The 11,807-nt window shown below is 38.9% G+C and overlaps 1 pseudogene; it reads right to left on the bottom strand.

Annotated features, from left to right (window-relative positions):
• Window positions 1-1,121: 1,121 nt before the first annotated feature.
• LOC105614765 (protein tyrosine phosphatase type IVA 1-like) lies at window positions 1,122-2,393 on the bottom strand (annotated as a pseudogene).
• Between the last annotated feature and the right edge of the window lie 9,414 nt (window positions 2,394-11,807).

Below are 11,807 nucleotides of genomic sequence, written 5' to 3'. Positions count from 1 at the left end.
TATCATGGTACCTGGAGTAGTGCTGTTGATTGGCACTGGCTGCAAGAATGCCTACAGCAACTTCAGTCCTAATCCCTTCCAGATATTCTGCTTCAGGCAACTCACGGAATAGCATGGGGACTTGTGGGAACACCAAACATAAGAAGAAACCCATCACAGACATTGCGATTTTTAATCGAGGAGCAAAATGGTTACTAAAGTTAAAATTTTTGTGAAATCTCAAATGGGCATTTTTTTCCATCTGTATGATTTTGTAGAACTAAAAAAAGATCAGTTAAGTCTGTAATACTGATAGAACTGAATGTGGGTTCATGTAATAAATGTACAGCTCAAATATATATATATATTTGACAATAAACACATATCATCATTTATTTAATGTTTAAGCTCTTGTACTAGATTTTTACAAGCTGCTGAAAACTGACAAATTATTTCTCCCACAGAACTATAACCACTTGTTCCCAGACAGTATAAATATATGGTTGAGCTAACGTGAATACCCATCACCATTTTATCAATTACATAATAAAACAAATTGTCAAGTATCCAAATATTAAGTTACACAGCTCAAAAGGTATATAAAATATTAAATGTCTGCTCAATTCATTAGCAGAAACCCACTTATTTTTGCAAGAGAGGCTGGGAATCACACTTCAAACAAAACTAAGTCGGTAAACAACTTCAGGTAAGTATGAAAAAAAATTACAAGGATTTCAGAAATTTTGATTAAGAATTGTTTTAGTTACAGTAACAAAGTATTTCTACCTTTTAAAAAATATTTACTAAATTAAAGTGCATATTCTACATGTTCTGCACAAGTCAAAGGCAACATTTTACTAAAAATACTTAATAGCCCCCTCCCATTCTTTTTTCAGGCCCTCCCTGTAAGTTGCACCCCAAAGTGCAAACATTAAAATGAACTGTAAGGCTTTTGTCTGGAGACATTAAAGACATGTGCTTCTGTACAATGTAGATTTTCAAAATGGAGGCCTTCTACAACATAAAATGAGATTTACAGAAAGATATTAAAAAATCACTGAAGACTCTGTTAACTAAAAAGGGAGCAAATCTGATGTATACTGGTATGAGTGTGGGAGATGTAAATATATTGTGAGCAAACTTCATAGGCCCTAGTTTCTGTGTTTGAAATGATGCAAGGAATAAACCACGTAAGGTCTAGAGTGTTCATAGTTCCTGGGATTTGTTCTATATGATACTAAAAATATACAAGTATTGTGCTGGGTATTTTGGCACCTAGTCTTTCTAAATTTCTTACATATTGGTAAGATTCTGGCATGGAAACAGATTTAATGACATGACACAATACGGCATGATTTCAGGAAAGGTCAGTTGGTACAAATTATAAGCACATATTCAATGCTGAGCAGCAAGAATTCTTTACTAGCATCCAAATAGGTTGATCATAACCTGAACAGGGACTACAATTCTGCCAGGCCTATGGCCTGGTGAAACTGCTTTTCACCACTCCTATGGAAGCTTCGTCAGACTTATTCACCAAGTCAACCGGGCTATCTGCTATGCACGACAAATTCCATTCTTTCTCAGGTTCCACTTCCAATCAATGGCACCATGCACCCTGGTTTTATTGAATGCAGCAGTTGTTTCTATGCCCATTGGAGTCTTTGAAGCACAGCTGCATGTTAGGATGATACTTCTCCAAATACAAAAGTTGCTTGCTGTTAAAAGCTCCTCGCCGCTTTTATGAACTGTACTGCATCTTCATATTTCATTCCACCTTCAATTAATGCTAGGGCAACAAGCACTGGAGTTCTGCCAAGCCTGCAACACAATCAACAGCAATACAACAACTAGGGTCTTCACGAAACTTAATTTTCACAAGACTTAACCAGTCGTCAACAATCTGGTTAGATGGTGGTGCACCATCATCAAAAGGCCATTCGAGAACATGGATGCCTTCTTTCTCCACAAGAGTAGTGTTATAAGTTGCTTCACATACTCTTACGATTGTGGTAACCCCATACTTCTTAAGTTCCTCTATAAATTTGCTTAACGTTGCATTAGTTCAGTTCTGTGTAATAAATCTTATGCTCCTGTATGTAACTTCCACAGGAGCTGGGCAGTTCATTCGAGCCATGTTAATTTAGTTAAAAAACACTCAATAGGGATATGAAAGAATTTAAAAAACTGAATACAGAAATGATGCAAAGAAACACAGTCAACTTTAATATACTCCACTTGAAATTCTCAGTGCTTCAAGTATGAAGTTGGGAGTAATGAATGAATGAACCTCTTAACAAGAAGCAGCAATTCTTCAATCCAATAGTACTGAGGCAATAGAAAGGAAGTGCATTGAGGTTTACCCCATCCAGATCAGAACTTTTGTATAAAAATGCTCTATGGATTTCAATTCAACACTTCTGAGTCCAGGTTAATCAGTCTTATGGGGGCTTCTTGGTTGAGCAGTAATGAATTTCTGCAATTCACTTGTCTGCATAGAAGTCGTGCTGTGCCTGGCAGTAATCTCCACTGCTCTTCAGAAACTCCATAAATGTGTGACTGAGAACAGCACAGAACTGAGGAATATGTCTACTCATTGAAGATTGTGGCCTAACCATAAAGCCGGTCCAGAGGCGGTGGCGGCTGCGGTGGCTTCGCGGGCGGCGGGGACACGGGAGTCTTCAAATAATTTTTATAATTGGCTTCCAATCCTATTTGCAGGTCAGAATCATCTGTGAAGTATTATGCACTTTAAATATATACAGTTTCATTTGCCAGTTACACGCTGGTGGCTCAGGTAGTAAAGAATCTGCCAGCAATGCCGGAGGCATGGGTTTGATCCTTGAGTTGAGAAGATCACCTGGAGAAGGAATTGGCAACCCACTCCAATATTCTTGCCTGGAGATTCCATAGACAGAGGAGCCTGGCAGGCTACAGTCCATGGGTTCACAAAGAGTCAGACACAGCTGAGCAACTAACACTTTCACACATTACACTCCGATAAAGCTAGAGAAATGAATCATCTATGAAGATTCAGTTCAGTTCAGTTCAGTTCAGTCGCTCAGTCGTGTCTGACTCTGCAACCCCATGAATCGCAGCACTCCAGGCCCCCCTGTCCATCACCAACTCCTGGAGTTTACTCAAACTCGTGTCCATGGAGTCAGTGATGCCATCCAGTCATCTCATCCTCTGTCATCTCCTTCTCCTCCTGCCCTAAATCCCTCCCAGCATCAGGGTCTTTTCCAATGAGTCAATTCTTCACATGAGGTGGCCAAAGTACTGGAATTTCAGCTTTAGCATCAGTCCTTCCAATGAACACCCAGGACTGATCTCCTTTAGAATGGACTAGTTGGATCTTCTTGCAGTCCAAGGGACTCTCAAGAGTATGCTCCAAAACTGCAGTTCAAAAGCATCAACTCTTTGGCGTTCAGCTTTCTTCAGTCCAACTCTCACATCCATACATGGCCACTGGAAAAACTATAGCCTTGACTAGACGGACCTTTGTTGGCAAAGTAATGTGTGATTATTAAAGCTTAGATAGTTCAGTTCCATGTATCTCTGCCCCTTACATTTGGGCAAGTCATCTAACTTCTCTGTGTCTCGGTTAGCTCATCTGTCAAATAGGGATAAAAAATAGCGATGCTGTGAGGATTAAATGAGTCCAGTTCAGTTCAGTTCAGTTCATTTCAGTTGCTCAGTCATGTCCGACTCTTTGCGACCCCATGAATCGCAGCACGCCAGGCCTCCCTGTCCATCACCATCTCCCGGAGTTCACTCAGACTCATGTCCATCGAGTCAGTGATGCTATCCAGCCATCTCATCGTCAGTCGTCCCCTTCTCCTCCTGCTCCCAATCCCTCCCAGCATCAGAGTCTTTTCCAATGAGTCAGCTCTTCGCATGAGGTGACCAAAGTACTGGAGCTTCAGCTTTACCATCATTCCTTCCAAAGAAATCGCAGGGTTGATCTCCTTTAGAATTGACTGGTTGGATCTCCTTGCAGTCCAAGGGACTCTCAAGAGTCTTTGCTAACACCACAGTTCAAAAGCATCAATTCTTCGGCACTCAGCCTTCTTCACAGTCCAACTCTCATACCCATACATGATGACCACAAGAAAAACCATAGCCTTGACTAGACGGACCTTAGTTGGCAAAGTAAAGTCTCTGTTTTTGAATATACTATCTAGGTTGGTCGTAACTTTTCTTCCAAGGAGTAAGTGTCTTTTAATTTCATGGCTGCAATCACCATCTGCACTGATTTTGGATCCTCCAAAAATAAAGTCTGACACTGTTTCCACTGTTTCCCCATCTATTTCCCATGAAGTGATGGGACCAGATGCCATGATCTTCGTTTTCTGAACGTTGAGCTTTAAGCCAAAGTTTTCACTCTCCTCTTTCACTTTCATCAAGAGGCTTTTTAGTTCCTCTTCACTTTCTGCCATAAGGGTGGTGTCATCTGCATATCTGAGGTTATTGATATTTCTCCCAGCAATCTTGATTCCAGCTTGTTTTTCTTCCAGTCCAGCATTTCTCATGATGTACTCTGCGTATAAGTTAAATAAGCAGGGTGACAATATACAGCCTTGATGTACTACTTTTCCTATTTGGAACCAGTCTATTGTTCCATGTCCAGTTCTAACTGTTGCTTCCTGACCTGCATACAGGTTTCTCAAGAGGCAGGTTAGGTGGTCTCGTATTCCCATTTCTTTCAGAATTTTCCACATTTTATTGTTATCCACATAGTCAAAGGCTTTGGCATAGTCAATACAGCAGAAATAGATGTTTTTCTGGAACTCTCTTGCTTTTGCCATGATCCAGTGGATTTGGCCATTTGATCTCTGGTTACTCTGCCTTTTCTAAAACCAGCTCGAACATCAGGAAATTCATGGTTTACATATCGCTGAAACCTGGCTTGGAGAATTTTGAACATTACTTTACTAGCATGTGAGATGAGTACAATTGTGCGGTAGTTTGTGCATTCTTTGGCATTGCCTTTCTTTGGGACTGGAATGAAAACCTACCTTTTCCAGTCCTTTGGCCACTGCTGAGTTTTCCAAATTTGCTGGCATATTGAGTGTGGCACTTTCACAGCATCATCTTTCACAATTTGAAATAGCTCAACTGGAATTCCATCACCTCCACTAGCTTTGTTTGTAGTGATGCTTTCTAAGGCCCACTTGACTTCACATTCCAAGATGTCTGGCTCTCGATTAGTGATCACATCATCATGATTATCTGGGTCGTGAAGATCCTGTTTGTACAGTTCTTCTGTGTATTCTTGCCACCTCTTCTTAATATCTTTTGCTTCTGTTAGGTCCATACCATTTCTGTCCTTTATCGAGCCCATCTTTGCATGAAACGTTCCCTTGGTATCTCTAATTTTCTTAAAGAGATCTCTAGTCTTTCCCATTCTGTTTTTTTCCTCTATTTCTTTGCATTGATCACTGAAGAAGGCTCTCTTATCTCTTCTTGCTATTCTTTGGAACTCTGCATTCAGATGCTTATATCTTTCCTTTTCTCCTTTGCTTTTCGCCTGTCTTCTTTTCACAGCTATTTGTAAGGCCTCCCCAGACAGCCATTTTGCTTTTTTGCATTTCTTTTCCATGGGGATGATCTTGATCCCTGTCTCCTGCACAATGTCATGAACTTCATTCCATAGTTCATCAGGCACTCTATCTATCAGATCTAGGTCATTAAATCTATTTCTCACTTCCACTGTATAATCATAAGGGATTTGATTTAGGTTATACCTGGATGGTCAGGTATGAGTTAGTGTTTGTAAACCCTTAGGACAGTGCCTGGCACATAGAAAGCAAGCCCCCATATAGTGCTTGCTACCCAATATCCCATGTACAAATAACTTGGTTCTTTGTTTCTAGAGAGTCTGGTTTGATGCTCAATATGGGTTTCTTTCTAGAGGGAGCTCAGTTTACCTACTCTGGCCCTGTGAATATAGGGCTAACTGGAGAGGAAAAGGCATGCATGGTGCAGCAGCTATTAGAGCAGTACTCTTATTGGTTGTGTGTTGGGGGAGGAGGGATGGCTGTGGAAGAGCGGGAAAGGGAAAGCAAGCAGAGGCCATACTTGGGGCCTAGAAGCAGCTAATCCAGCACCCTAATGATTCCAGAATAAGATTTAGCCACACCATTTCCCCCAAGTCCATAGTCTACTGAAATGTGTTTATTTTTGAAAATGAATGTAGGTATGTTTATGCAAAAGAATCTCATTCTATAAAGTTTGTTTACATTTATTTAAAGCGTAGATCCAAAACTTCAAATTTATAACAAAATGTAGAACCAATCCTGACTGCAGTGGAGAAGGTTTGGCAAAGACACTGGCTCAGATGGTAAAGAATCTGCCTGCGATGTGGGAGACCTGGGTTCAATCCCTAGGTTAGGAAGATCCCATGGAGGATGGCGTGGCAACCCACTCCAGTATTCTTGCCTGCAGAATCTCCATGGACAGAGGAGCCTGGCAAGTCCACAGGTCGCAAAGAGTCAGACACGACAGAGTGACTAACACTTTATTAGAGGAAAAACAGGAGTTCTAGCTAAGAGAATATAATCGGGAAAGTGTTCTACACCTGGCTTCATCTCTGGAAGAGTAGTCAATCCTTGTGCCAATTAGATCCTGGAATTTATGGTGTTTTATAAGGCAAAGTGGTCAACTTTGTTCAAATGAAAGCTACAGCCAAATTTATAGGAATACGTGTCATATAGGCTTTCCAAGTACATATCAGAAAACAAAACTAGTTGAATGAAAGGTTAGTCACTCAGTCCTGTCTGATTCTTTGCAACTCCATGGACTGTAATCCACCAGACTCCTCTGTCCATGGGATTTTCCAGGCAAGAATACTGGAGTGGGTTGCCATTTCCTTCTCCAGGGGATCTTCCCGACCTAGGCATCAAACCCATGTCTCCTGCATTGCAGGCAAATTCTTTACAATGAGTCACCTGAGAAGCCCTATTCTTTAGAATAGAGGTCAGCAACTTCAACTGGCTGTTGGTTTTTGTAAGCAGAGATTTATCCAAACATAGCTACACGTTTCTATTTTGTCTCGGGCTCCTTTGATGCTGCCACAGCAGAGCTGAATGCTGGATGGAACAGAGATCTAAAATCTTTGCTGGTTTGCAAAGCCTAAAATATTTACTATCTGGCTGTTTAACAGAAAAGTTTGCTGGACTCCTGCCTTAGGTTCTCTGTTCTTCTGTATAGTTATTCCATTGTCACTGTTAATAATTCTTTATGGTAAGTGTCCTTGTTCAAATTACCATGTGGTTTCCGTCTCCTAATTAGACATTTCTGATATATGTACTGCATATCTGTACACCCCTAGGGACTACAACCCATGGGATTGGTACTGGTTCAATTTGGGAACGAAGCTGCTACTACTTTACTCGCAACCAACAAGAACCCCAAGGCATGGAAATACTATGGATCTGGCTACTCCTTGCAAAGTGGGAAAGGAAAATTTTGGGGAGAACAATCATAAGATAATTATATCGATAAGTTGCCTCACCACTTCCATACCTTATTCATTTGTTACACTTAAAACCAATCCAGATGCCTAGCACATAGTAAGAATTTACTAAATGATTTTGAATGAATGAATGGAGCACATGAATGATATAAGGAAAACCAAAAACACGCCATAGGCAGTATTTTCCTTTTGATTCAAAAAAATGACAAATAACAAAGTGTTGATAAAAGACAGGCAATTTTCCCCCCAGTATTTACTCTGATTGTATGAGAATGATGGGAAATATACAATGAAAGAAGATGTGACTATGAATACATTATCTTAAGCTATGTAGGCAAATGAAGTCGAAACACAGGAAAAATAGCTCTCGCCTGAAACAGTCTGATGATTGAGACAACCACTGCATTTTTGGTCTGAATTAGCTGAACTGAACCAGTTATTCATTTGACTTTGCTGGTGAGGCTGCATCCATAGAGAGGTTCATAGTGGGTTCACTTCAATAAACAGCTGTAGGCTGGGGTCAATTCTTATTTTATTTGGCATTATTCATTCATTCAGATTCCATATTCCTCTAATGATTTGCAGGAACAGTGCACATTAAGAAGAATCACTCAGTTACATGGAGGAAGGCTGCAGTCTGCTCTTTTGCTTTCATCTCCCCTCCTTCCTTCTTTTATTTGGAGTAACATGCAGCACAACAATCAAATCAAAGCATGTTACATTCTGATTTTTGTTTCCCAAACATTCAAACCTTTTTGTTAGTTGAATTAGCCTTTGCCAGGTAATTCAAGGAAAAATTTACATTTGATTTTACCCTCTTCAAGTCAGTGTTTTGCCATGTTTATTGTCTCTCCCTAGCTGCTCACTTTGCAGAAGTTCACTCTCCCTTCTCTTTAGCTGATTACTGAGCAGTCAGTGGAGAGCTTCAGATGCTGGTGATATTTTCTTTACTATTAACAAAAGTAGAAAAGAATTTCACACTTTTTTGAGCACTGCAGCTGTCTCAGTACCTTTAAATGCCACTTATAAGCCATTCTAAACACACCGGCCTGCCTAACAGGAAACCAAAATACCCGTTAGCACTTTCTTTCCATGAAGGATGAAGAGTTGTCTTTAATGCACCAAATGAATTCAGGGAAGTCATGTTCTTTCTAGAGATGACAGAAAGAAATGTAGCCAGTTCAACATTAAAAAGATAAAAGTAGTTTGTACTGTTATCATCTGTAGGAACTTGAGAGAATGGGAGAGAGGTGATTCTTCCCTAATAGCAATCTTATAAAAAATGTATGTAACATTAATTATCCTGTCATTTTGTTTAAACCAACCCTGGTTCTCAAACCTGTTTGCACACTGTAGTCACCTGTGTGCGTCATGCTGCCTGCATGCTCGGTCACTTCAGTTTGCGACGCTATGGGCTGTAGCCTGCCCAGCTCCCCTCTCCATGGGATTCTCCAGGCAAGAATACTGGGGTGGGTTGCTATGCCCTCCTCCAGAGGATCTTACAGATCCAGGGATCAAACCTGTGTCTCCTACCTCTCCTTCATTGCAGGCAGCTTCTTTACCCACTGAGCCACCTGGAAGCCTATCATAATGGCCTGTAGAAACTTCAAATAATAGTAATAATAATGAGGAGGAGGAGGCACAGAAGACAAGGAGGAGGAGGTTGGCATCCATCCCCAGAGACTGTGATGTAATTGGTCTGGGGTGTGGCCTGAGCTTTGAAATTTGACTTCGGAAGTTTCCAAGTTTGGGAACCATTGCCCTTTAAATTACAGGATTATTGTAGTGCTGTCCAATAAGACTTTCTGAGATGATACAGATAATAACTTCATGGAGTATTAACTACCCTGAGAGCAGGAGGAACAAAAGGAAGAGGTTGGTGTTTTCACAATGAGAAAGCTTGTAAGAGGATCCTAAAGAACTGAGATTCAGACCTCTAAGAAAAGGGTATTGCTTTCTTCTTGTTGATACCACTGGGTGGAATGCATCATTTTGGGAGTGAATGGAAAGAAGATAGAATCAGCTGCTGTTAGAAGTCACTACTGCTACCAGAGAGAAGAGCTAATGCTAGAATGATGGGAAAAGATGAACAAGAAAGGTCTTTTGACATTTTCTCTTGCTTGGCAGCCTCATTCTGATACCCACCAGTCACGGGACCTATCAAGGAAAGAAGTGGCCAAAGGGAAAGAATTTGCTGTCCCAGCCCTAATCAATGTCTCCAAGCCAGGTCTGGAAGAGTGACCTTGAAACCCAGAAGAAATATTTAATGCCCAACATCATTGTAACCAACGAAGTGCACATTACAAATATTTTCACATATCCAATTAACAGAGATCTGTAAAACAGTTATTATTACAGATTCAGTAATGCATTCTTATATACTACTGGTGGATGAGTAAATTAACATCTGGGAAAGCAAGTTACAAATCCTAAAGTGTTTATAAATTTTCAATCAATAGTTTTGCTTTCAGAAATTTATCCTCAAAGACACAATGAAAATTATAATGTAAGATTTATGTGAAAAATATTTACTAGGATGTTGTTCATACTAATAAAAATCTTAATAACCCAATTAAGAAATGGTTAAATACATTAAGGAGTATATAAATGATTTAATTTTATGCAATAGTTTAAATTAGATTTACAATGTAATTTATGGACAACACACCCTTATGGTATAATGATTGAGATATCACCTTTTAATTTAATAACTTTACCACAAGCATTGTTGTTGCTTTTTATTTTCCTTTTATTTTCTCTTCTCTATTGCTATATAGTCTCTTTCTTATATTCTATTATTAATAAAATAACAAAAAATAGATCTATTATTTTAACAGCATTAACACAAAGTGTTTTATGCAAACAAAATACATGAGTGAAAACAATACTTTGGGAAAAATCTGCAGCAAATATACTTTTTTTTTGTCTTTAATAAGTAATGAGTACATATAGATTTGACACGCCAAGGGGGCTTTAATGTCCGTCATAGATGTCACATGAGTGTATGTTCCTTGGTTCTTTGTCTCGTCACAGATTCATAAGAAAAACATTAAAACTGCCCAAATAACAAAGGAATGATCAAAATTATTTGCAAAAGGAAAAATACATGTGATTAATGAACTCATATTGAAAATGTTGACTATCAAACTAGCAAGAATCATAGAATATGACAAGAAGATTATGCTGGGTATAGTAAAAAAAATCATGGAGCCATTTTGGCAAAAAGGAGACTATTTTGTAATAATTAAAATGCATCTTGAACCTGTAGCAGTTTTTAGAATATATCCTGATTATTATTTGAAACTCAGGAAAAACTTTATTCCCCCAAATGTTGAAACTTTATTATTAAAAATTTCAAAACTTTTGGAAATAAGCTAATGTCTAAACATGTAAGGATATTTTAAAAGCCTTAACGTTAACATTGTTTAAATTATATTGAATTTAATCTTGTGCATTTAATATTTTAATTACTATAAAATTATGTTTGTAAAGATTTTGTAAATAATGGAATAATGTTTAAGTTTTAATATTGTGTGACATTCAAGTTGCATAATTAAATAATCAGAATTATTTCAGCTAGACAGGGTTATGCACAGAACAAAACTGGAATGAACACTAAGTAGTTAATTATTGTTGCATCTCTTTAATATTAATACAATTAAGCATGATTTTTCATTTCTTTACATCTCTGTCAGTATTCAAAATTCATAAAATGTAAATATATTTTTTCATAATTTCAAAAATGAGCATTGTTGTTGTTCAGTCACTAAGTCATATCCAACTCTTTGTGACCCCACGCACTGCAGCACACCAGGCTTCCCTGTTTTAAACTATCTCCCGGAGTTTGCTCAAACTCATGAAAATCAGTGATGCCATTCAACCGTCTCATCCTCTGTCGTCCCCTTCCTGCCATCAATCTTTCCTGGCATCAAGGTCTTTTCCAATGGGTCAGCTTTTTGCCTCAGGTGACCAAATATTGGACACTGAGGTTTAGCATCAGTTCTTCTAGTGAATATTCAGGGTTCATTTCTTTTAGGATTGAACGGTTTGATCTCCTTTCTGTCCAAGGGACTCTCAAGAGTCTTTTCCAGCACCACAGTTTAAAAGCATCAATTCTTCAACACTCAGCCCTCTTTATGGTCCAACTCTCACATCCATACATAACTACTAGAAAAAAACCATACCTTTGACTAGACAGACCTTTGTCGGCCAAGTTATGTCTCTGCTTTTTAATATGCTGTCTAGGTTTGTCATTGCTTTCCTTGCAAGGAGCAAGCTTCTTTTAATTTCAAGGCTGTAATCACCATCTGCAGTGATTTCGGAGACCGAAAAAATAAAATTATCACTGCTT

Source organism: Ovis aries, chromosome 3, assembly GCF_016772045.2.
Source record: "Ovis aries strain OAR_USU_Benz2616 breed Rambouillet chromosome 3, ARS-UI_Ramb_v3.0, whole genome shotgun sequence".
Classification (NCBI taxonomy): domain Eukaryota; kingdom Metazoa; phylum Chordata; class Mammalia; order Artiodactyla; family Bovidae; genus Ovis; species Ovis aries.
Note: the sequence above shows the minus strand (reverse complement) of the source record. Positions and strands in the feature narration are given on the sequence as shown.